This window comes from Mirounga angustirostris, unplaced genomic scaffold (genome assembly GCF_029215605.1).
Source record: "Mirounga angustirostris isolate CCGP_5_RB_7025 unplaced genomic scaffold, mMirAng1.0.hap1 SCAF_11, whole genome shotgun sequence".
NCBI classification, from domain to species: Eukaryota; Metazoa; Chordata; class Mammalia; order Carnivora; family Phocidae; genus Mirounga; species Mirounga angustirostris.
This window is the reverse complement of record NW_026991719.1, coordinates 83449995-83477342: the sequence shown is the minus strand read 5'-3', so window position 1 is coordinate 83477342 and position 27348 is coordinate 83449995. Positions and strand designations below refer to the sequence as shown.

Here is a 27348-nt window from a genome sequence, read left to right as displayed (position 1 = left end):
AGTACTTTTCTTACACTTAATTTAAGGGCAGGTACACTGTGATATACCTTTTGATAAAATGTTAGTATATATTTTCCAAACTGATCTTTTTGGGGCATCTGGGTGGCTCGGTCTGTTAAGCGTCTACCTTTGGCTCAGGTCATGATCTCGGGGTCCTGGGATTGAGACCCCCCCCCCACTGCAGTTGGCCTCCCTGCTCAGCAAGGAGTCTGCTCTCCCTCCCCCTCCACTCCTCCCCACCCACCCCGCTCATGTGCTCTCTCTTGCAAATAAATAAAATCTTACAAAAAAAAAAAACAACTGGTCTTTTTTTCCTCCTGCTTTTTCTGAAGTATAACTGACCAATAAAAATTACATATATCTATTTATCCAAAGGATACAAACATAGTGATTCGAAGAGGCACCTGAACCCCAATGTTTATAGCAACAATGTCCACAATAGCCAAAATATGGAAAGAGCCCAGATGTCCATCGACAGATGAGTGGATAAGGAAGAGGTGGTATATATATATACAATGGAATATTACTCAGCCATCAAAAAGAATGAAATCTTGCCATTTGCAACAATGTGGATGGAACTAGAAAGTATTATACTAAGCAAAATAAATCAGCCAGAGAAAGACAGATATCATATGATTTCACTCATATGTGAAATTTAAGAAACAAAACAGATGATCATAGGGGAAGGGAAGGAAAAATAAAATAAGATGGAATCAGAGAAGTAGACAAACCCTAAGAGACTCTTAACTCTAGGAAACAAACTGAGGGTTGCTGGAGGGGAGGTGGGGGGATGGGGTAACTGGGTGATGGAGATTAAGGAGGGCACTTGATGTAATGAGCACTAGGTGTCATATGGAACTGATGAATCACTAAACTCTACCTCTGAAACTAATAATACACTATATGTTAATTAAATTTATTTTAAATTTTAAAAAATTGTATATATTTAAGGTGTTCAACTTGACAATTTGATGTGTATATGCACTGTGAAATCATCACCACAATCAAGCTAATTAACATATCCTTCACCTCAGGGGTTTTTTGTTTTGTTTTGTTTTGCTGTCTTTTAAATTATTTCAGGTTACCATCACCAATGAAGCCCTTATTCTTTACTCCTTTCTCTTTAAGAGAAGGAAGGGATAATGATAGAAGCTAGGTATATTTCAAGAATGAAAGAAATTTTTAAATGTCCCTTCATTGATATGTTTCCAAAAATGTTGAGCAAGGATCTGACTTTTATTTTGCTGATGGAGGTGGTGATGTTTGTGTGAGGTTTTTTTGAGGGGGTGAAGGGTTACTAAAGTGCTTTCCCAGTGAGAATAAGCGTCTTCACAACTCAAAATGTGAAGGAATTGTCATCTTTAGTCATATAGGAACTGCTGCAGTGATCTATGTGTCTTTATAAATCACTTTGATCTTCTCCAAAGCAATATAGAAAATTTTGATTCAGCCATATTTAAGTGCTTTTTTAAATGGTGGGTTTTGTGAGTGCAAGTATATGTATTTTTGAGTAACCTGTCAATTCCTTTCATGCTTTATGAATTATGGATAAATGCGCAATGAGTCTCACTCTAGCCTCCCTGAATTTTAGCCAGACAAGCCAAGCTGTGCTTCTACTTAATTGATTGATCAAATGGATTGAGAAATGCTGTCTGAATGAAAGAAATAGCTCTTAATTCAACATTAGCTGTATTGATTAGAGTAAAAATACAAATCATGCCTTCCTGTGGTACATTCGTGAGGAAGCAAGAGATGGGCTTATCTCTTCTCTTTTATTGTTCTTGGCTGCCTTAAAATCAACATATCCAAGGGTGGGTTCTGTAATATATTGTTCAATATAGAGTCTTCTTATAGATGAACAAGGGTTGGTATAAACTTTGAATCATCTCTTTTTCCATTTATTCCCAATGAGAAAACAGTGTCACCAGTAAGAACTTTTAAAAACTTGTCTTTAGTTGTTTTTTTTTTTTTCTGATTACAGAAGTTAAATACATCCATGGTAAAAAAAATAATAAAACAAGAAAACTAAGGAACAAAAGAAACAGAAAAGCAAGATAAAGAAAGTAAGTTATCTGTAATCCTATTACCCTGAGGTAACCAGATTTTAATTTTAATATATTTATATAATGAAAGTATATTTATATAATAAAATAAAATTTATTTATTTTATATTATATAAAATATAAATATGTGTTATGTATTTATATTATATATTAATATATTTATATAATAAAAACACACTAATTGTAATCTTTCATTTAACATATACTGGACTTTCATCTAAGTCATTACATATTCTTCTAGGAACTGTATTTAATGTTTGCCTAATATTCTATTGAAGGATTTACCATAGTAAATGTAATCAAACACTTAATGCTGGACATTTAGATTGTTTTCCAACTGTCTCCTTTTATAAAACGGCAGTTAATGTCCCTTACATTAATCTTAATTCACATCTCTCTTTATTTTCTATAAGTAAAATTTCTGGGTCAAAGATTATGACTATTTGTATGGCTTTTAATGTATATTGACAAATTGCCATCTAGAAAGTTGTCCCAAATTACATAAACACCAGTAGCATAAGAGGCCTATTTTTCTAAACACTCCATCACTCATTGAATATTATCTTCCTTTCAAACCACATTTGCCTAATTTGATGGATGAAAAATGATCTCATGTTTTGATTTGCATATTTTTCATCCTTTGAGAGTAAATAGTTGTTCATGCATTTATTGACCATTTTTATTTTTTTCTTGAGTGAGTAACCTATTCTGGTCCTTAGCCCATTTGGGGTAGGAAACATTCATTTTTCTTTCTTAATTGATTTCTAGAAACTCTTTTTTTTATATATTATGGGTGTTAACGTTTGATCTTATCCATACTGCAGATTTTCTGCAATCCTCTCCCATATGTCTTCCCTTTTAATTTCGCTTATGGTATTTAAAAACACTGACAGATTATTGAAAAGGTCATGTTCTAATAAAATAGAAAACTAGGATGGGTAGGGGAGAGAAAAATGTCTACCTGATCTGTCCTTTGTTCCTGACCACATGGAACTATGTACTTATTTTTATTTAGAAAGGTTATGAGTCTAAGCTTGTGTCACCATGATAGGAAAAATGATGGAAAGCAGAATATTCATTCATCCAGCTTTTTTATCTGCATGATGCCAAATGGCTGGTTTGATTTGGATTTAGTGTTGTTATTTTAATGAGGTGATTATTTCAAAATCTTGTACAAATACAGCGATAGTTACAGTTCATCTTTCACCCACAAGAGGGCAATGAAGACCAGTTAGTATTCTGCCGTAGGCAGTAAGTAGAAGACAGACTGAAAGAGCTGAAGGGGCGCCTAGAAATCATCCATGTAGTCTCCCTCTCCCTTATTTTATAGACTAGAAAACTGAATTCTGGAGAGGTAAAATGATTTGTTCCAGGGCACAGAGCTGGCTAGTCAAAAAGCTGAGTCCTAAGCATTTTCCAGTTTACCATACTGTGATTTACTATATTGTTAGTTAGTTAAATTGACACAATCTATAAACACATACAGAGGATCCTGACTTAAAATGGTTTGACTTAGGATTTTTTGACTTTACACCAGTGCAAAAGAGACACATTCAGCAAAAAACATGGTTTGAATTTTGAATTTTGATCTTTTCCCAAGCTAGCAATAGGTGATAGATACTCTCATGAGCTGGGCAGTGACAACAACCCAGGACTTCCAGTCAGCCACGAGATCATGATGGTGAATGACCCATATGCTGACAACCATTCGGTACCCTAAAAACATTCTGGTTTTCATGTTCAGTACTGTTTTCAATAAATTACATGAGATAATCAACACTTTATTTTACAATATGCTTTGTGTTAGATGATATTGCCCAATTGTAGGCTGCTGTTCAGTGTTCTGAGAGCATTTAAGGTAGACTAGGCTACGCTATGATGTTCCACAGGTTAGGTGTTGTAAATGCATTTCCTTCTTATGATATTTTCAACTTATGATGGGTTTATCAGGACATAACCCCATTGTCAGTGGAGGAAGATCTGTACATTTTTTTCTGATTTTTAAGTGTTTTTTTTTTTTTTTTTTTTTGCCTTTTGAGGTAAGAGTCCCATGGCAACATTAAGCATTTTAAAGTGTATAATTTAGTGGCAGTTAGTATATTCACAATATTGTAAACACGTACATTTTAATCTCCAGGATTCAAATCCCAGTCCTACCACTAAATAGGTGTGTTACCTTAGGCTAGTTACATAACCTTGCTGGGCTTCAGTTTCTTCAGCTGTGTAGGAAGAAAAAGTCTTCCATAACAGGTTTTTGTGAGGATCACCAGAAATAATCTGTGCTTGGCACAGAGTAGATAAAAAAATTCTTTCTTTTCTTCAAGATATTAATCCATTGCTCCCCATCTGGTATTAGCATATTTATTTCACATTATGAATAAAAATAGATTTCCAGAGTACATTTTTTTTCTCTTTTCATGACTTACTGCATTATTTACATTGAATTTTAAATGTGCCCAGAGTTTAATAATTAAAAAAATTTTTTTTAAGATTTTATTTATTTATTTGAGAGAGAGAGAATGAGAGAGAGCATGAGAGGGAGGAGGGTCAGAGGGAGAAGCAGACTCCCTGCCGAGCAGGGAGCCCGATGCGGGACTCGATCCTGGGACTCCAGGATCATGACCTGAGCCGAAGGCAGTCGCTTAACCAACTGAGCCACCCAGATGCCCAATAATTAAAAATTATTAAAAAGAACTTCACAGCACAGGTTCTTGTGGCATAGTTGGTAAAGGATTACAGTATTTAATAGATGCAAAGGCCCCCTTTAAAACAAACAAGAGTCTTCCAGGGGTTTTGAAAGATGGAAGATGATTCCAGTGAGGCGCAGAGAGCATGATGATCGGTGTGCTACTTTAGGTCAAATTTTGGAACTGACTCTAACATAAGGTAATCCAATCCCCTCTTTTTTTAAAGATTTTATTTATTTATTTGACAGAGAGAGAGAGAGAGAGCACAAGCAGGGGGAGTGACAGGCAGAGGGAGAGGGAGAAGCAGACTCCCCGACTGAGCAGGGAACCTGACGCTGGGCTTGGTCCCAGGACCCTGGGATCATGACCTGAGCAGAAGGCAGACGCTTAATGACTGAGCCACCCAGGTGCCCCCAAATCCCCTCTTTTTATAGATAATAAAACTGAGGACCGGAGAAGTTAGACAAATTCCTGAAGTGACAGGTCAGGCCTTAGAAAACTCATCTCCTATTTCTCAGTCCAGTGCTGTTTTCAGGACACCTCACTGTCTGGGACCAGGATTTTTTTTTTTTTTTCATTTCTTCCCCAGCTTTATTGAGGTATAACTGACCTATAACACTGTGTAAGTTTAAGGTATACAATGTGATGACTTGATACATGCATATATTGCAAAAAGCTTAGTACAATAAAATTAGTTAACAATCCTTCGCCTCACATAATTACCATTTTGTTGTTGCTGCTGTTGCTATGGTGAGAACATGAAAGCCCTACCCTCTCAGCAACTTTTAAGTATAAAATACAGTATTGTTGGGGCGCCTGGGTGGCTCAGTCTGTTAAACGTCCAACTCTTGGTTTCGGCTCAGGTCATGATCTCAGGGTTGTGAGACCGAGCCCCACATCAGGCTCTGCACTCAGTGGGGAGTCTGCTTGAGATTCTCCCTCTCCTTCTGCCACTCCCCCCACTCTTGTGAGCTCACTCTCCCTCTCTCTCTAAAATAAATAAATAAAATCTTTAAAATGCACTATTGTTAACTATAGTCCCCATCCTGTACAATAGATCCCCAGCACTTATTTGTCTTATGTTGTTTGAGAGATGCAGAAGAGATAGGGATGGGGGAGCACAGGGAATGAAACCAGAGGGGTAAGGAAAGGAAAGGTTCTAAGCAAAGCAGGGTTTAGGCTTCAGACAGTGGATGGGGAAGAAGTAAGGAGCAGCAAGCAGCTCTTGCCTGGGAGAAATTTCTTTAGAATCAGTCATTCCCTTATTATTCCTCCCAAGGAAAGAACTACTGAGAAGGTATGCCTCCCCAATAGGCTTTGTCTTACTGAATAAAGAAAATCTACTGAAAATCATTGAAATCAGAGCAGTTAGTCATTGTTAGCATCCTGAGTCTTTAAAAAAGTGTGATTAAAAATTACTCAAATGACTAAAATCTAAATGTCCCTAGTAAAAAGAACAAGGAAGGAAAGAGATACCTGAAGAAAGGTTTTTAAAATTCTGTTCTTCAATCCTGTATTCTCCTTGTTCCTTTTATGTGGAGATCCAAAAAGAAAAATGGTCATTGGCAATCAGTTGTGAAAATTGCTGTTAAATTATATAGGAGTTGTTAGCTTTTGTTATTAGCTAAAATCTCAGCCAAGTGAGTTTCCTGATCTGTAGTGTTATTCTTTATATTGTTATGGCTCTGTCCCAGTGAAATTTTTTTTATAACATACTAAATTGAGCTGGAGAATCATTGTTTCTCTGCATGATGCACTTTTTACTGTTTTTCTTCTAGAACACTTCTTTAGTTACAGTAGTAAAAGCTGATTTATCTAAAATTCTGGCAGATATTTCTTAACTGGCATTTGCACATTTCAATATTATAATGAGAAGTAATGTTTATAATGATAACCCATAGACATTGCAAGAGGCTAAATTACTTACTGGATCATAAAAGAAAAAAATAAGGGATACTACTTTTTAATCTATTCCATAGTATAGAAAACAGGTATTCCAGGTATGATGTATATAGGTATAGTGTGCATGATAACATAAACCCCAATACTCTACTTCCCTGGAATGGAGAGTTCATTTTCTTTCCTTCTCCCCTTTACCTTTATTTTCCCCCACAGAATCTTACTTCAAGAATGGTAGGTAATTTCTTCCAAATTCCACCCCATGTTTGAGTACTTTCACCAAATACCTGCCAAGTGATCACTGAATCAATGCTGGAATACTGCAGGTGACAGGAAATTTATTATTTAACAATGCAGATGACTACATCTTTGCAAAGATGGCACACCCTTCCTTATATGGAATCAAATTCTGACTTCTTATGACTTCCCACTGATTGGTCCTAGGACCATTCAAAACAAGTGTTTCACATGACGTAGATCTTCCAATATTTGAAGACAGCTTTGTCTCTCACAGGTATTATTTTCATGACTTGAAATCTCCCACGTCCCTCAGTAAAATACGGCATGTTTAAGCCCATCATTTTCATAGTAGTAAATCAGTATTCATCCAGTGTCTACCCTGCACCAAACACTATTTGAGGTATGGAGATGAAAAGAGTAAATGGGAAGCAGCAGGAGCAAACCTTGAGGCAGAAGCAAAAGCACAAATAACCATTTAATCCCAACTAAGGAATGTGGATGTATTTTGAAAATAATATGCAATAAGAGAAGGGGTTTAAGCAAAGAGGTGGGAAACTCAGGTTTGTGTTATAGTAGGATTACTCCAGCGATGTGCAGGATGGGTTGTGGCAAGAGTGGGGATGAGCAGCCTAGAGGCAAGTGACCAGTGACTATAACAATAGACATGCCAATTATGCAAGGCATCTAGACTCTACCCTGCCAGCATTTTCTAAGAATGGTCCACAGAGCAGCAGGCCACCTATGGCAGAACCACCTGGGGGCTTTGTTAAAAATGCAAATTCTCAGGCTCCACCCAGACCCCCCTAAATCCAGGTCTCTGGGGGACGGTGCAGCCCAGGCATCTACATTTTACTGAGTTTTCTTTCTTTTTTTTTTTTTTTTTAAAGATTTTATTTACTTATTTGACAGAGAGACACAGAGAGAGAGGGAACACATGCAGGGGGAGTAGGAGAGGGAGAAGCAGGCCTCCCCCCTCCCCCCCCCAGCAGGGAGCCCGATGCGGGCCGATCCCAGGACCCTAGGATCATGACCTGAGCGGAAGGCAGACGCCCAATGACTGGGCCACCCAGGCGCCCCTTTACTGAGTTTTCTAGCCAGCTCTGATGCACATGGTCTGAGAGCCGGTGATGAAAAGTTTCAATGGCAGCAGTCAGAGAGCCTGTTGGACAAGTGAAAGCCAACAAGCGTCCAGACCTCAGACAGCCTGACTCCTCCAAGGCAAAAGGGTTTGGAAATGCCCTGGGCCTGGGACAGGGACACACCTCGGCCCTCCTGCACCCATCTCCCCTGCACTCTTTGCCTGGCTGGTGCCTTTTCTCTCTCGGGGTCAGGCCAACACACCACCTTCCTTGGAGTCCTTTCCTGGCCTACTACTTGATCATGTAGGCATGCACAACATCCTGCTCTTTATTTTCTTCTGTTTATTACAGGTTGTAATCTCACATCCATGCGTGCGGTTCTTCATAAACCCTCCCCACCCCCCTCACCAGTCAGTAAGCTCCATGAGGTCCAGGCCCCTGCTTATGTTTCTCGTTGCTGATTATCCACAACACCTAGTACAGGGCCAGGCACGGGATAAGTGGCAGCTACATATTTTGGAATTGAATGCATGGATGAATAAATGAAGGTACGGATGGAGAGGCAGTGGTGACAGCCCTAACCTGGAGGACACTGCTGAGTGGCAATCCTCTCTGGGGCCAGTCCTAGCTGCTCTGTTGGCAGAACTGCTCGCAATACCATTAATGGGTTTGAAAGGTGACAAAGCAGGGCCTGGGCTCCTTGCTCCTAGGTTTCAGTCTCTTAGCAGAATCCTAGGTCACTCTCCAAATGGAAAGCAAACAGAGAAGCCAAGGCAGCCAGGCCTGGGGCAAGAGACCCGGGGAAGTGCCACTATTCCAGCTGCTTGGCTGGGTACCCGGAGGCCAGGGGAGGACAGGCCCTGGGACTTGCTGTCCTCTTGCCCTAGCCCTGGCCTACCCAGCCTCTGGCTCCCTGAGGGTGGGCATTGAAGAGGAGGAGAATTTGCCACCCCAAAACATGTCCCTTTGACCTGAGGATTATCTTAGCTGATTCTTTTTAAGAAAGAGCAGACAGGAGAAGCTCTGAAACTGAGTACAAGTTACCCTTTTGGAAGAGACATTTACATTTACAAGGGAAGTCTCCATTTGTAGAGGGGTCTCCCTCTCTGTACCAGGAAGAGAAGGATGACTAAATCTCTAGAAACTCTTATCCATGGGGAAGGCAACAACCTTAATCTGCATAACAACCTTACCCTAGTTTACTGTGCTTTGCCTGGTAACCTACCATAACTGACTCCCCTCCCCCCAAACCTCTTCCTCTGTCTTTAGCTGAAGATGGTATTTAAGGTGGTGGCTTGGGCCATTTTGGGGAGTTACTCAGTTTTCCTGGGTCTGTCCCATGTATGCAGGAAGTATACAGGTTATGAAATGTCTGTTTATTTTTCTCTTGTTAAGCTGTCTTTTATGGCGGGCAGCGGGGGTGGTCTCAGCCCCTAGAAGGGTAGAGGGGAAATTATTTTTCCTTCCCCACAGTCCTTACCCTGCCATATGCAGAGTCATGGGCAGGTGTCTGTGAAGTCCAGGAGCATTGTTCTCCACAGCAGGATTTCCAAGGACGCCTCGAAAATGAGGAGGGTCACACGTGGGCTTGCATGCAATCACAGGCAATCTGTGTGGATCTGCCTATTTTCTGAAGGGGTGGCTCAGGTAATCCACAAACCACATCTTCTCATCCCCAGAATGTGATGCTCCCTCCAGGATGAAAAGCCAGTCCCAGTGACTTGAACACAGGGACAAATGAAAGACCTGAAAGGTCACCATTCAACAGATCAGACTCTGGAGAATGAGGATCTCTGTTGAGAGACACATAGCTACCATGTATTGAGTGTTTCTTAAGCCTGTGTGCTGCCTGCTGTACGTGTGTTTGCAGCAGTCTTTTAAGGCAGGCACCACTGTTGTCCCTATTTTACAGATGAGGAGACTGAGGCTTTGTGGAGCTAAACAGGTTTTCATGGTCATGTACCTCAGGAGAGGCAGAGTTGGGGTGTGAAGCGGGGCAGTCTGGCTCCAGAGCCCACTCCCTGAATCACTACACTGTATATGCTTCCTCCTTTGTACAAGTGAAGACTCAGGCGCAGAGAAGTCAAGCCATGTGCCCAGGGTCACACAGCCAGATAATGCCAGAGCTGGAACCAGAAATTAGGTCTCCTCTCCTCCACTCTGGTTCTCTTTCCACATGGCCCCATCCCTCTAGGTACAACAGGGATAACTTGGCCTACTTTACCCAGCCAAGCAGAGTGCAACAGCCTAGACAGAGGCTGAGTTCTCTTCAATCCCACAACTGGAGTTTCTTTGACTCCTCAGCACTGCAAGGTTCTAAGGCTGGAAAGCATGGGGCAATCAGGCTTCTGTGTTTGTCCAAAGCTTCTCAGGAGGATGGCACAGCCGACCAGCACTGTGGTCACCCTGCAGTGAAGAGCCTCCATGTGTCCCATCACCCTCCTGCTCCCTGGGTCTCAGGCACTCCCTGTCACAGGCCCTCTAGAGAAAGCTCCCACTCCTGTCACTGCACCTCTTCCTCTGCTTGGCTCTGTCTCCAGCCAACTGTGGGAGCTGGGGCCAGGCAGCTCACTCCCACCCAGGGCTTTTAATGAGAACTTTTGTCATGCCCAGGCAGCAAAGATGAATAATTTAGTAAAGGAAGCCCAGGAAATATTGTTCTTTTTTTTAAGTTTTTTTTTTTTAATTTTACTTATTTGACAGACAGAGAGACAGCGAGAGAGGGAACACAAGCAGGGGGAGTAGGAGAGGGAGAAGCAGGCCTCCCACCGAGCAGGCAGCCCGATGTGGGGCTCGATCCCAGGACCCTGGGATCATGACCAGAGCCGAAGGCAGATGCCCAACAACTGAGCCACCCAGACGCCCTGGAAATGTTGTTCTTTTAGAGTAGGGTCCCTTGAGAGTGGGAGAGGCAGAGAAGGACTGCATCTTATTATGGGAGGAATTGGGGTGGGGTGACAATGGTACTAGAGAGGAGGAGGAGGAGGAAGGTGTCCCTAACAGTATAGTTTTTCAGTAAAGAGTTTTAAACAGAGAAATTACTATAGATCAGAATTGCTTTTGTAAAGAGTCCTGACTCTAGTGAGTAGGGTGATTGGATTTGGGGCTAGAATAGAGAGGCAGGGAAAGCAGAGAGGAGGCTATTATAATCATTCATGTTTCAATGATAAGGAGAGGGAGGAGAGTGGAATGGACAGGACTAGATGTGGGTCATGAAGAGTCTAGTATGATTCTTTGGTGTCTGAGCATTGACTTCAGAGCAAACTCTAATTTGTTAGTTTCTCTCTTAAAATGTGTCATTTTAGGTGTGTTTGCAGAACCAGGACAAAGAAAGAGACTTCCTTCCCCAAGGATGAGTTCCCACTACCCTTGTTTGAGCCCCAGGAAATGCACTTCTATTTTAGAACAACCACTTTGTCCCAGCTTCCAGCTACTCAGGTTTGGGAACTCAGAGTGTCTCGTTAGGCAATCAAGAATTTTTTTTTTAATTTTGAGAAGGACATTTACAAGCCTCTTTTAGGCAAGTTTAATCTCAGGGGAGAGTTAGCAAAAACAATGGCTGTCTGGCTCAATAGCAATGAAAAACCATCTGAGGGAGGATCATATGAAAGACAAAATTCTCTGACTTCTCAGGTTTTTTCCTTGGCTGCCTCTGGACTGATTAATTTCAGAGAAACTGAAGAGGGTCCAAGGAAGAACCATCAAAATGATTAATAAAAGCAAACTACTGAATGGTGCTAGGAGCTTCTAGTGAAGGACAAGAAAAGGGGTTGGGGAGGGGGAGGCTCAAGGCTGAAAACAAAACAGCCATCAGAGACTGTGGAGCTGTGGGGAGCTATGAGAAGAAGGGGCAGGCAGCCTGGGCCCATCTCCCCTTTAGCCATTACCCAGGATTGGGCCAGGCCCTGTGGGAGATCAAAAAGAGCATAAGGCTTGGTCTATGCCCACAAAGATAGGGAGACAGGGCTATGCCCAGGAAAACACAAATTATAGTCGAAGCCAAGAATACAAGTGCTGTGACGAGGCACTCATTCTCTGATATGTGCCAAATGACTAGTGCAGAGAGAAGTGCTCAGCGTTCCTAGGAGGATGGGGCCTTTGCTGGTGATGGGGCTGAGGCCCAGTGGGAGAGACATGATTGGTTAAGCAGAGGGGAGGGAGAACAACACAGGCTCTGGAAACCACAAGATCACAATGCAGAAGATGGGATAGGAGCTAGGAAGAGTGAAAGCCATACCTGGGGGAGGGAGCAGTGCCCAGAATGGACTAGTGGAAAAAGGGACCCCAGCAAAGGGGTTTGGATTTTATGCTGTGGGTAGAGGGCAGTCACTGAAGGCATCTGAGCAGGACAATGTCATGGTGCCAGCCATGCTTTGGCAGAATGGATCTGTCTCTAGACATGGTGGATGGAGGTGAAGATAGGAAGACCAAAGCTAAGACTAAGCCTTTGAGAAACCTCTTGCAGCTGCAGCCACTGAAAATGTGCTCCAGTGCTGACAGGGGCCAGGCCTCAGTGGACAGAGCCAGCTGGAGCCCACGCTTCTCTCCAAAAGATGCAGTCTGGGTCCCACACTCTGAGACCACAGCCTTAGTTCCCGCAGGCTCACCAAGGCCCTGGAGCTGGTCACCATTCAAAAAAAGAAAATTTAGATGTAATGGACACATTCCTAGAAAGGCACACACTACTGAAACTGACTCAAGAAGAAATAGAAAATCTGAGTAGGTTTATACTAGGTAAAGAGATTAAATTAGTAACCAAAAAACTTCCCACAAAGAAAAGCCCAGATGGCTCAGTTGGTTGAGCATCTGCCTTCAGCTCGGGTCATGATCTCATGATCTCAGGGTCCTGGGATCAAGCCCCACGTGGGGCTCCCTGCTCAGCGGGGAGTCTGCATCTCCCTCTGCCCCTCCCCCTGCTCATTCTCTCTCTCTCCCTTGAATAAATAAATAAAATCTTAAAAAAAAAGAGAGAGACTACATGGGAGCTTTAAAAAAGAAAGAAAGAAAGAAAAGCCCAGAACCAGATGGCTTCACTAATTAATTCCATGAAACTTTCAAAAAAAGATTAACACCAATTCTTCATAAATTCTCCCAAGAATAGAGGAACAGGAAACACTTTGCAATTCATTCTATAAGGCCAGTATTATTATCCTGATACCAAAGTCTGATAGACATGAGAAAAAACTAATAATCCTTATAAATATATAAGGATGCAATCATTCTCAACAAACTACAAGCAAATTGAGTCAGGCGATACATAAAAAGGATTATACTCTATGACCAAGTGGGACTTATCCCAGGAATATAAGGCTGAACATACGCAAATCAGTCAGTGTAATATAATATATTAAGAGAAAAAAAGGAAAAAAAAAAACACATGATCGTCTTAATAGATAACAAAATTGACCACCCTTTCATGATTAAAAAAAAAACCTCAACAAACTAGAAATACAAGGGAATTTCCGCAATCTGGTAAAGAACATCTATGAAAAACCTACATCTAACTTCATACGTAATGGGGAAAGACTGAATGCTTTCTCCCTAGATCAGGAATAAGACAAGATATGCACTTTCTCCACTTTTATTTATTATTGTAATGGAAGTTTTAACCAGGGAAATTAGGCAAGAACAAGAACAAAAGCATCCACATCGGAAATAAAGAATTAAGATGATCTCTATTCACAGATGACATAATATTATATGTTTAAAAATTTAAGGAACCCCCCCAAATTATTAGAGCTAATAAACAAGTTCAACAAATTTGCGGGCTACAAGATCAACACACAAAACCAGTCTTATTCCTATACACCAGCAATGAAAAATCCAAAAAGGAAATTAAGAAGATAATCCCATTTAAAATAGTATCAAAAAGAATAAAGTACTTATAAACAAATTTAAAATTTACCTGCAGTTGTTCTGGGTTTTCTATGAGCACTATTATGTCACCTATGAATAATGACATTTTTATTTATTTCTAATGTTTGTACCTTTTTATTAATTTTTATTTTCTTGCCTTAACACATTGACTGAAATCTTTAATAAACATTGAATAGAAAAAAAGAAACAAATTTAACAAAAAAGTGCAAGACTTGTACACTGAAAGCTACAAAGCTTCACTGAAAGAAAGAAATGGAAAGATATCCTGTGTTCTTAGGCTTAATATTGTTAAAATTGATCTACAAAATCAATACAGTTCCTGGCAAAATTCCAGCTGGCTTCTTTGCAAAAATTGGCAAGCTGATGCTACAATTGATATGGGAGTACAAAGGACCCAAAACTAAAAAAAATCTTGAAAATGAAGAGCAGATTTGGATGATATATTTCCCAATTTCAAAATTTACCACAAAGCTACAGTAATCAAGACAGTGTGGTAATGGCATAACAGTGGACACGTAGATCAATGGAATAGAATTGAGAACCCAGAAATAAATCCTTACACTCATAGTCGATTGATTTTTAACAATGGTGCCAGGAAAATTTAACGAGGAAAGAATAGTCTTTCCAACAAATGCTCCTGTGACAACAGGATATCCATATGGAAAAAATGAAGTTGCACACCTAACAAAAAAAATACAAAAATTAGCTCAAAATGGATCATAGACCTAAATATAAGTGTTAAAACTATAAAAAGTCTTGGGGCGCCTGGGTGGCTCAGTCGATTAAGCGGCTGCCTTCAGCTCAGGTCGTGATCCCGGAGTCCCGGGATCAAGCCCCACATCGGGCTCCCTGCTCAGCGGGGAGCCTGTTTCTCCCTCTCCCTCTGCCTGCCTCTCTGCCTACTTGTTCTCTCTCTCTGTCAAATAAATAAATAAAATCTAAAAAAAAAAAAAACTATAAAAAGTCTTAGGAGAAAGCACGTGAAAAATTGTGACCTTGGATTATGCAATGGTTTTTTAGATATGATAACAAAAGCAAGAGCAACAAAAGAAAAAAACAGATAAATTAGACTTCTTCAAAATTAAAGACTTTTTTGCTACAAAGTTATCATCAAGAAAGTGAAAAGGTAACTCACAGAATGGGAAAAAATATTTGAAACTCATGTACCTGATAAAGGATTTGCAGCTAGAATATATAAAATACTCTTACAATGCAATAATTTAAAAAAAAAGAAAAAGAAAAAGAACCCAATTTAAAAATGAGCAAGATATCTGAATAGATATTTCTCCAAAGACATATGAAGGGGTTCAGAACAAGTCTCCCCAAAATGTGCCACTTTGGCATGTGGACTATTTTGAGCTGAAGGCAATAGAGACCCTTTGGGCGCAAGAGAAAGTTTTGTGCCTCCCTAAGTATGGGATTTTTCTCAGAATAAGAGTCATTACCAGAGATAAATTTTATCAGAGTGATCCATCTGTATGGCAAGGCAAACATCTAATTACTAAGCATCCGCTCTTCTTCTATTGCCCTGTGAATTGCCCTCCTTCCCTTTGAGGCTCCAGGCATCTATCTCATTTGTTAGCTTAGAATGATATTTATACCTCATTTTACCGTTCTATCTTTGAAACTCTCATGTATGTCGGGTTCCCATACCTACAAAACTAAATTTTATTTTCTCCTGTTAATCTGTCTCATGCCAATTTAATTCTTAGGCCAGCCAGAAGAACTTTTGAAGGATAGAGGGAAATTTTTCCTCCCCGACATTTCCAAATGGCCAATAAGCACAAGAGAGGATACTCAACACCATTAGTCATCAGGGAAATGCAAATCAAAACCATAATGAGATATTACTTCACACCCACTAGGATAGCTATAATGAAAAAGTCAGATAATAACAAGCGTTGGTGATGAGGTGCTGCTGTTGCAAATGTAGAATGTTGCAGTCACCGTGGAAAACAGAATGATAGCTCCTCAAAACGTTAAACATAGAATTACTAAATGACTCAGCAATTCTACTTATAGGTATATACCTAAAAGAATTGAAAACACACGTTCTCACAAAAAAAATGTGCAGGAATGTTTATTGCAACGTGATTCACAATAGCCAAAAAGTGGGAAAAACCCGTATGTCCATTAACTGAAGAATAGATCAAATGCAGTATATCTATACAATGGAATAAATTTTATTTATTTATTTATTATTATGTCATTCAACAATGGAAAGATATACTATTGCCAATAAATAGGAACAAAGTACTAATATATGCTACAACATGGATGAACCTCAAAAATATTATGCTGAGGGAAAGAAGCCGGTCACAAAGCATGACATTTTATATGATGTTATTTAAATGAACTGTCGAGAACAGACAAATTCTTTGAGACAGAAAGTAGATTTGTGGTTGCCTGGAGCTGAGAGGGAGGTGTGAGGGAATGGAGAGTGACTGCTAATGGGTACAGGGTTTCTTTTTAGGGTGATGAAACTGTTCTAAAATTGATTGGGGTGATGGTTGCACAATTCTGTGAACCCAATGAATTGTACACTTTAAATGGGTCAGTTGTTTGTGAATTATATCTCCACAAAATTATTAAAAAATAATCTATTGGGGCACCTGGGTGGCTCAGTCAGTTGGGCATCTGCCTTCAGCTCAGGTCATAGTCCCAGGGTCCTGGGATCGAGCCGTGCATTGAGCTCCTTGCTCAGTGGGGAGTCTGCTTCTCCCTCTCCCTCTGCCTGCCTCTTAGCCTACTTGTGATCTCTCTTTCTGTGTCAAATAAATAAAATCTATTAAAAAAAAGAAGATGTGGTCCATATATACAATGGAATATTACTCAGCCATCAGAATGACAAAGAACACTTACTAAGAACTGAGGAGTATGATCAACTCAATTCTCAGCCACCTGAGGTCCAAATTAAGCAAATAAACAGTTTTTATCTGCAATGGAATCATTTGCTCTTGAAGCTGCTCATAAATTTTCGGGTTGGATGTATAGAGTTTCTGATACATCTCAAGGGTAAGCAGGACTAAAATCTAGGAGGTAGCCATGTAAGAATGAACCTTGATATAGTTTTTGCTTTATTGGGAAATAGCTAGGCTATTCTTTGCCGCTTCCTTACAGTTAGCTGTGAAAATAAACTCATACCTCAGGCTATCAGTGTGTGTTAGTATTAGTGTGTGATAGATTACTTTTATTTTTATTTTTTATTTATTTTTTTAAAGATTTTATTTATTTATTTGAGAGACAGAGAGAGAGAGAGAGAACACGAGCCGGGAGGAGCAGCAGAGGGAGGGGGAGAAGCAGACTCCCCACTGAGCAAGGAGCTCAATGCACGGCTCGATCCCAGGACCCTGGGACTATGACCTGAGCTGAAGGCAGATGCCCAACTGACTGAGCCACCCAGGTGCCCCAATAGATTATTTTTTAATAATTTTGTGGAGATATAATTCACAAACAACTGACCCATTTAAAGTGTACAATTCATTGGGTTCACAGAATTGTGCAACCATCACCCCAATCAATTTTAGAACAGTTTCATCACCCTAAAAAGAAACCCTGTACCCATTAGCAGTCACTCTCCATTCCCTCACACCTCCCTCTCAGCTCCAGGCAACCACAAATCTACTTTCTGTCTCAAAGAATTTGTCTGTTCTCGACAGTTCATTTAAATAACATCATATAAAATGTCATGCTTTGTGACCGGCTTCTTTCCCTCAGCATAATATTTTTGAGGTTCATCCATGTTGTAGCATATATTAGTACTTTGTTCCTATTTATTGGCAATAGTATATCTTTCCATTGTTGAATGATATAATAATAAATAAATAAATAAAATTTATTCCATTGTATAGATATACTGCATTTGATCTATTCTTCAGTTAATGGATATACGGGTTTTTCCCACTTTTTGGCTATTGTGAATCACGTTGCAATAAACATTCCTGCACATTTTTTTTGTGAGAACGTGTGTTTTCAATTCTTTTAGGTATATACCTATAAGTAGAATTGCTGAGTCATTTGGTTTCCGCCAAAGGGTACAAGTTTCAGTCATGCAAAATAAATAAGTTCTGGAGATCTACTTTACAACATAGGACCTATGATTAACAATACTGTATTGTACACTTAAAATTATGCTAAGAAGGTAGAGCTTTTGTTAAGTGTTCTTACCACAAAAGGAAAAACAAAACAAAACAAAAGGGGCAGAAGGAAACTTTTGGAGGTGGTGGCTAAGTTTATGGCATTGATAGTGGACGCTTTCAAAATATATACTTATTTCCAAACACATCTAGTTGTAATATATTTTTTAAAGATTTTATTTATTTATTTGAGAGAGAGAAAGAGCATGAGCGGGTGGGTGGGGCGGCAGGCAGAGGGAGAGGGAGAAGCAGGCTCCCCTCTGGGCGGGGTCCCTGACGCTGGACTCCATCCCAGGACCCCGGGATCATGACCTAAGCTGAAGGCAGATGCTTAACCAACTGAGCCACCCAGACACCCCTCAAGTTGTAATATATTAAATGTCTACTGCTTTTTTGGTTGTCAATCACACTTCAGTAAAGTGGTTTTAAAAATCTTAGTTCGGGGCGTCTGGGTGGCTCAGTCGTTAAGCATCTGCCTTTGGCTCAGGTCATGATCCCAGGGTCTTGGGATCGAGCCCTGCATCAGGCTCCCAGCTCCGCGGGAAGCCTGCTTCTCCCTCTCCTGCTCCCCCGCTTGTGTTCCCTCCCTTGCTGTGTCTCTCTCTGTCAAATAAATAAATAAAATCTTCTAAAAAAAAATCTTAGTTCTACTTCATTAGCATATAAATTTGGGCAATGAATTTAGCCTATCTGAGCCTCAATTTCTTCATTTAAAATCAGGATGATGGTAATAGTACTTACCTCTGGGTTGTTATGGGGCTTGCCTGAGTTAATATCTGCAAAGCACTGAGAATAATGCCAGCACACAGTGAAAGTTATATGAGCTTGCTGTTATCATATTTCCAGGTTGTTAGTCATATTTCAGGATTCTCTGTGAAACAAATTATTTATACTCCAGTAGGGTGAGCAGAGTGCAGAAGCTGGGCCCAACAGTAAAAAATTCCTCTGGAGAGGTTCAGGCAGGTTTGGCAGTGGCCATTAGAAGGCCTGTCACGAATTAACAGAAAGAAGGTGCCCAGAAGGTGGTGGGACCAACTGGTAAGGGCAAGTCTGAGCCACACTCCTAGGAGGGGACTCCCACAGTGTCATAAGTGACTGCTGTGGTGATGTAAAATGAGGACAATCCTACTATAAATGGTGTACAAGGTGAGTACTCAGGCTGGGAGAATGGAGTATAGGAACACTACGGAGGAGGGGCCTGAGTACCAACATAGAGTCACAGTAAAACCCGGTCCTGGGGACATCATTGCACCCACCTGTAAGCCCAGGAAGGCAGAGGAGGAGGAGATGAGGCAAAGCCGATAATGGATCCACTCTTTTGGTAACCTTGTTTTAAAGTAATAATCCCCAGATACTTTGGAATTGAAAACTATTGCTTCTTTCATTTGAGTTTCTCTCATTATCTTTTCCTAAAAATGTATGACACATGCATTTAAAAATTGAACTGCACTAAAATCTTATCTGTATCATTCTCCTGATACTCCTTGAAATAATTGGAGAACCCCAGGATGTGGAAAACAGCCCTGGGAGTTAGCTCCCCTAAGCTTCTATTATGAGAAAGAGGTAATGAACTCTTTTGTAAAAGCCTCCTTTACCTGTGAAAGTAAAAGCTTTGGGCATAGAGCCATTTTTATTCAAATTCATATCTATTTCTAGAAGTGTTTGCCAGACAGGGTATCTTCCAGGCTGATGTATTAAAATGACAAAGATCCTGAAGTTCTTATTAGAGTTGAAGTATCAAATATGCCCAGATCTGGCTGAGAGATGTTAGTTCACCATACTTGAATACATACATTAACTCACTGGCAAAACCACATCTAAGCCCAGCGTTGTAAAGGTTTCTGAATTCTGGAGTTTGAAGTCGGGGCTGGGGAAAATCAGACCTACAACTGTTCTTTTTCTTTGTCTTTCAATCCTGACCATCCTGTGCATTTCCACAGAGATGAGAAGGGAAAGAGGGAAAGGAAAAGAACCCAACAAAGCAAGAGGTCGTTTTGGAACTGTTCCAACAACTCAGAAATGGATTAAATTATTAAAGTGATGAACGTGTTCCAGAAAAAGACACCCAAAATACAACGTCAATAATCATAAGGACGGTCTGCCTTACTCCACCATTCACATAAAGCATGACTATTTTTGATACTGAGACTGCAGAGAAATGCCTCCACTGAGGCCTTCTGGATAAATGTAGTATAGTGAATGACAACCACAAAAACACACCCATAGTAAACAGTCACCGTTGCATAAGACCACTTTTTAAAAACACCCCTTAAGTCACTGACATCACAAAACAGAGCAATTCACTAAAAATAATTCCATGGGGACCAATATGAAGCCATTCAAGTATGTTGCTGCCTGTCAGTCTGGCTTAAGAAATTTTTAGACTCTAAGGTGGAGCAATTCCCAAGGCTTTGCTCTTCTGTATGCTTGTAGGTGGGGTAGAAAATGGAGGCATTTCTGCAAGGAATCCCCATATTCATATGAACACTGAAGATATCAGTAAGATGAACGAATGATGTATTTTTATGCGTGTGGACAGCAATAAAATACAAACAATTTAATGTGTTATTGAATATTTATCATTGTTGAAGTGGAGCGATGGATACATGGAATTGATTGCACCATTCTATACTTTTGTATGTATTTGGAATTTCTATTTTTTTAAAGATTTTATTTTTTATTATGTATTTGTCAGAGAGAGGAAGAGAGAGCACATCGGGGAGCGGCAGGCAGAGAAGCAGGCTCCCTGCTAAGCAAGGAGCCCAATGTGGGACTTGATTCCAGGACCCTGGGATCATGACCTGAGGCGAAAGCAGATGCTTAACCAGCTGAGCCACCCAGGCATCCCTGTATTTGAAATTTTCTATAAGAAAAAGTTTTAAAAGAGCATTACTGAATTAATAGATTTTAAATGTTTTCTCAACCAATGAATACAAAAAGTATCACGGTGGAGACCTGAGAAAAGTTTTTACCTTAGAAAGAGATTTTTGGGGTGCCTGGGTGGCTCAGTTAGTTGAGCAACTGGCTCATGTTTTTGGCTCAGGTTGTGATCCGGGCTTCTGGGATGGAAACTGGAATTGGCTCCATGATCAGCGCTGAGTCTGCTTGTCCCTCTCCCTCCCCCTCTGCTCCTCCTCCCCTCAAATAAATAAATAAAATCTTTTTAAAAAAACAAAAAAGAAAGAGATTTTCATACTCAGAATAGTTTGGAAAAACTGCTACACAGTATGGTCTCTAATGTGGGCTGTGTGTACTGTATGAGCTGGCAACATGATCCATTAGCACTAGTGTTTATATCAATTTTTAATCTTAAAATGAGAAAGAAATTATTTTATTAATATCTAACATAAAGATCGACTCTGGTGTCATCACTCAGTTTATTTGTCAAGAAATGATGCCTTTTTAAAGTGCTTTTCAGGGACGCCTGGGTGGCTCAGATGGTTAAGCGTCTGCCTTCGGCTCAGGTCATGATCCCAGGGTCCTGGGATCCAGTCGCGCATCGGGCTCCCTGCTCAGCAAGGAGCCTGCTTCTCCCTCTGCCTGCAACTCCCCCTGCTTGTACTCTCGCTTATTCTCTCTCACCCATGCTCTCTCTCTCTAGCAAATAAATAAATAGAAAAATAAAATCTTTAACAAATAAAAATAAAAAACAAAGTGCTTTTCAAAGAAATATGCCATGAAGGGAGCATTTTGAAAATAAATATTTGAAAGTGTTTTCATCATCTTGTGATTTTGATGCTGAGAACTGTATGTGACACCAATTTACCTAGTTGTAAGGAAAAAAAAATGTAATGGGGCATCTAAAATTGGCCTAAAACATTCTACTCCAATAGCTTGAGCTCATTTGTAAAAATATTTTAACAGGCAAGAGCCACTGATTGATGTCAGGGAGATTGGAAATTTAATACCCAAATTTTAACAAAAACCTCTGCCTAACTGCAGAGCGAGACCGAAAAGTTAGCTTACTAACTAGTGCTTTACTGAGAAGAGCTGATGTCATATTGCAGCCAGTTAGATCTATGAATCTTTGTGAGGTATCGTTTTCAGCGATGACATCCATTGGAGACAAGCATTAGTTTAAAATGAACTCAGTAGGGGCGCCTGGGTGGCTCAGTCATTGAGCATCTGCCTTCGGCTCAGGTCATGATCCCAGAGTCCTGGGATCGAGCCCCTCATCGGGCTCCCTGCTCTGCGGGAGGCCTGCTTCTCCTTCTCCCACTCCCCCTGCTTGTGTTCCCTCTCTCGCTGTGTCTCTCTCTGTCAAATAAATAAATAAAATCTTTAAAAAATAAATACATAAATAAAATGAACTCAGTATTCCAAAATGTTAAACCATCATTTCAAAATTAATGAGGCATAGTCTGTCACATTGTTCTCACTAAAATATTTATCACAATATGTTTCAAGTAAGAGATAAATTTATATATAATCAGTAAAAGAACATTTGTTTTAAAATATTATTCATATTTATCCCAGCTCATATTTTTAAATGTTCTGTTCTGCATGCTTTATACTGCATATATTATGAATGTAACAATTTTTAAACATAAGTGTATTATACATTTTAATGCATTTTTATGTAATTACATACAAAGCATCTCAAAAATTTTTAAAAGATTTTATTTATTTATTTGAGAGAGAGACAGATCGAGAGAGAGCATGAGCGGGGGCAGGGAGAGGGAGAAGCAGGCTCCCCGCCAAGCAGAGAGCCTGATGCAGGACTCGATCCCAGGACCCTGGGATCATAACCTGAGCCAAAGGCCGACGCTTAACCCACTGAGCCACCCAGACACTCCCAAACCATCTCAAATTTTAATGTGTACACACATCCTCCTGGTATCTTATTAGAGTGCAGTGTCTGATTCAGTAGTTCTAGGGCAGGGCCTGGGATTATTCATTTCTAACGAGCTCCCAGGTGATCGTGATGTCCCTTGTCCTCAGACCACATTTTGAGAAGCAAGGTCATGGGGCGGGGTGGGGAGAAGCGTGGGTTCCAACATGTTTTACTAAAGGTTTGCCCAATCAAGGATGTTTGGAGATGACTAGGGAATGAATAGCCTACACTCCCTTCAGGTTATCCTCTGGAACCCCTGCTTCTCTCAGTGGAGTTTCTGGTATGGACTGAGCTACAATAACTGAGCTTCTCCTCCCTGACAAACACCTGGATGCAGCTCATCTCTGCAGCTTTAGCAGTCAGCTGAGGTGGGATACAATTGACATCCTCAAATTCAAACCGATGTGACCAATAATAGCACATGCTCCAGCCTGGAGCTGAGGGATGATGGCTGCCTCAGCCTCAGAGGACTGATAGAAGGATTCAGTGAGATAAGATGTCTAAGGTACTATACTTTGTGGAGAGCTCAATAAAGTGTCACTATTACTGTTGGAGGTATGGCTGCTTGTAGGCTGGGCCAAGATTTTTTCAGTTATTCTAGGTCTTTACCACTGAGGCAAATAAGCCGTCAAACCCCCAAATTAAAAAAATAATAATTTAATTTAATTTAATTTTTAAAAATTAAAAAAATTAGCATTTTATTTTTTAAAAATATTTTATTTATTTATTTGACAGAGAGAGAGACAGTGAGAGAGGGAACACAAGCAGGGGGAGCGGGAGAGGGAGAAGCAGGCTTCCCGCAGAGCAGGGAGCCTGATGTGGGGCTCGATCCCAGAACTCTGGGATCATGACCTGAGCCGAAGGCAGACGTTTAACTGACTGAGCCACCCAGGCACCCCAAAAATATTTTAAAAATTTAACCTGGTAGTATTTTAAAGTGGCTGTAACAACCTCAACTACTAAAAACAAACAACGGCAACACACACACACACACACACACACAGTAAACACCTGGCTTTGAGAAATGTAATTTTCTTGTGTGTCTCCATCTAGATACACTAGTTGCAGAATATATCCTGGGGTACTTGCTCTCTGGAATTATTTACACCAACCACCAACAAGAAGTTGGAAACATGTACTGAAAATGGTAAATCTGATTTTAGGAAAATGGGTATGGAAGCTTTCTTTCCAGCAATCATTAGCTGAGCCATTTATTTACTAAAACCACTCCTAGCTTGTGATAATATCATCTGCATATAGGAGAATGCTGATGTTTCCATTCCCATTTCTTTTTTGTTAACGAGGGCTGACTTAAGATTTTAAATCAAATGAGATTTTGGCAAATTCATTTCTGGTACAGTTGAGGTCATGGAAGGGATTTCCATGCAAGAGCCGTATTTCCCTTCTTTTTTTTTTAAGCCACTCTACATGTGATCTCAAGTCATCAAATAGAATTAGAGCCCGGGGCGCCTGGGTGGCTCAGTTGGTTAAGCGACTGCCTTCGGCTCAGGTCATGATCCTGGAGTCCCTGGATCGAGTCCCTGGATCGAGTCCCGCATCGGGCTCCCTGCTCGGCAGGGAGTCTGCTTCTCCCTCTGACCCTCCCCCCTCTCATGTACTTGCTCTCTCTCATTCTCTCTCTCTCAAATAAATAAATAAAATCTTTAAAAAAAAATAGAATTAGAGCCCATCTACAAATTTTCAAATATCAGCTGGTCTGTTTGGTTTTAATATTGTAACCCTCAGAATCCAGCTTTGTGGTTTTCCCTTTTCATGTTTGAAAGGTGTACCTCTGAAACAAATAATACATTTTATGTTAAAAAAAAAAAAAGAAGAAGAAGAAGAAGATAGCAGGAAGGGAAGAATGAAGGGGGGGAAATCGGAGGGGGAGATGAACCATGAGAGACGATGGACTCTGAGAAACAAACTGAGGGTTCTAGAGGGGAGGGGGTAGGGGGATGGGTGAGCCTGGCGATGGGTATTAAAGAGGGCACATACTGCATGGAGCACTGGGTGTTATACGCAAACAATGAATCATGGAACACTACATCAAAAACTAATGATGTAATGTATGGTGATTAACATAACATAATAAAATAAAATTTAAAAAATCAATTTAAACAACAAAAAAAAGAAAGGTAGAGTTTCACATAACACATGGAGTATCCATGAAGCTAGTTCTTGGGATCCCTGAGCTGGCTTACCGTCCATGTTAGTGAGGAAAATGAACTCAAGGCCATTTAACATTTTTCAACCCTAAATATCGTAGCACATCAGCCGTCTTTCTTTAGATACAGACTTGCCTGCCTACACCTTCTTTTACTTGGCCCTTTGTTTCTAAGGGGACTGTACAAGTCTTTCCCTGATTCTATCTTTTCCACCTTTTCTGTCAAAGGATGGTAGTCTCATCCTTTACCACAAACCCTCTCTAACCCTTTTGTCTTTAAGCTACGTTCTATGTGGACAAAGACTACCCGTTTTATTCACTGCTGTATTACCAGCACCTAGCATAATACTTGGCACAGAGGATTTGTTAAATAGATGTTTGTTGAAGGTTTGAATAAAATGTTAATGTTGTATTTCTTTTGATTATGTCATAATCTGGAAAATACTCAGGTCTTTATCTTATTTTTCTTTCCTTTGGAATGAAGTAGATCGATTCAAGGAGTACCAGAGCAGGAACTTGGAGACACCAAACTTTGGAGGACAACAACAATTATGAAGAGCATGGTTGCTTGTTTCAAAGTGAACAAGGAAAATTTTCCCAGCTTATAGATATTGACTTGATTCCTCACCTGCTTATTGATGTAGGAAAAGGCCAAGTATTAATTAGTATTAATGTTTCAATGTAATAATGAATATTTCTTACATTTGTCACTGAACTTTGATCAAGCTAACTGTTAATGTCAAAATAGACACATTATCTGTGCTCGTGGTAAGGAAATCCAGAAAGAAGTGCCTTGTACCTTGTACTGCTCTTCCATGGCTTCTCAGACTTAGCCTGGATGAAAAGGAAAAGCCATGCTGAATAGCCCGTGTGTATATAAATCCAGATCCATGTGCCCTCTGACTCCCCAGATGACTGAGTGGGTGGAAGCATGCACATGCATTGTGACAGGGTGTGCATAAATACTGTCACATGTAAGGTCAGAAGCAGGGTGACACAGAGAGAGCCAGTCACAAGTTGTTAGGACTCTAAATTGAAGTTTTGTTTTTACCAGGGCCCTAGAAGACCAGAGCCACGTGAAGTCATGGCCCTTAACCACCACCTCTCCCACGTACGGAGAGGAGAATTCAGATGCCCATTGCAGTCAGCTGGTCAGACTGCTTCTTGCATACTCCCTGCCTCCACTCCGCTTCACCCTGGAAGACCTCTCTTCTGTGTGCTGAATGAGATCCTTGATGTAAGATCATATCTTTATCACCTTTCTACCCACACGACCCCCAAACATGAAATTCCCAGGGTTGGGAAGTCTGGGTGGCTCAGTCGGTTAAGTGTCTGCCTTCGGCTCAGGTCATGATCCCAGGGTCCTGGGATCGAGTCCCACATCAGGCTCTTCGCTCAACGGGAAGCCTGATTCTCCTCTGCCTCCCGTTCCCCCTGCTTGTGCGCTCTCTCTCTGACAAATAAATAAATAAAATCTTAAAAAAGAAAAGAAAAGAAAAGAAATTCCCAGTGTTTAGCACAATGCTTAGTAGATGTTCAATAAATGTTTGTAGACTGAATTAATGAATGAACAAATGTTGCTCTGGCCGAAGCTGCAGCATCCACACCCTGCATAACTGCACTCGGTACTGACCCTGATGATAGAAAAAGCAATACAACTGACGCTGTAAGAAAATGTTTCTTGTTTATACTGCTGCATCTTGATCTTTGGCTGATCTAAGCACAAAGAGAGCTCTTTCAGTTGAGAGAAAGGAGGTTTATGGTGTGTGGGAGAGCTAAGAACAATGGGCTCAATTGATAGACTGGAGATGCTCTCAGCTTCTGAGAGCCTGGAAACTCCATCTATAGATCAGTCCCAGAGGGCAGAGCCAAATAAGGGCAGATGGAGAACACGGCTTTCTTGGGAACTGGTTTTCTGCTGTTCTGAGGCAAAAATACATTCACTCTATAGCACCCTGAATCAATTCTCCAAAATATGGTGCTGTGTCCTTGTTTGCCAGTGTCTAAAAATAAGTCCTTGTCATATTTTTATGCTTTTTGTCTTAACGTCATCCAACCAGACTTGCTTGCAGAATATTAATTGTGGTGAAGCAGAAATCAGGAGATTACACTGAAACTACTTTTCAGTGGAGCTCCTTAACTGACGACTGACCTGTTGCCCCCAGCTAAAGTCTCCTTTCTCGGCAATTGTGCTCCTTGCCAGCAGCAACTATGGGACAATGAATCTACTCCTAATTTTAAGTCAGCTTTCTTTGGGCAGGTCATTAGAGTGCTGTCCAAGAGTGTCACATTCTAGCCTAGGGTTGTAAAAGGGATTAAACACTGTGTCCCAAGTGGGCTAGTGGGCGGGCCATCCAAGGTAATAG

The 27348-nt window shown here is 40.5% G+C and overlaps 1 long non-coding RNA gene across 1 annotated transcript; it reads left to right on the top strand.

The window, feature by feature from the left end:
* The first annotated feature begins 1979 nt into the window (after positions 1–1979).
* On the top strand, positions 1980–26086 carry LOC129046517 (uncharacterized). The gene is made up of 3 exons (XR_008508033.2): positions 1980–2063; positions 25467–25622; positions 26037–26086. It is a non-coding gene; the product is annotated as an uncharacterized LOC129046517 (long non-coding RNA).
* The last annotated feature ends 1262 nt before the right edge of the window (positions 26087–27348 follow it).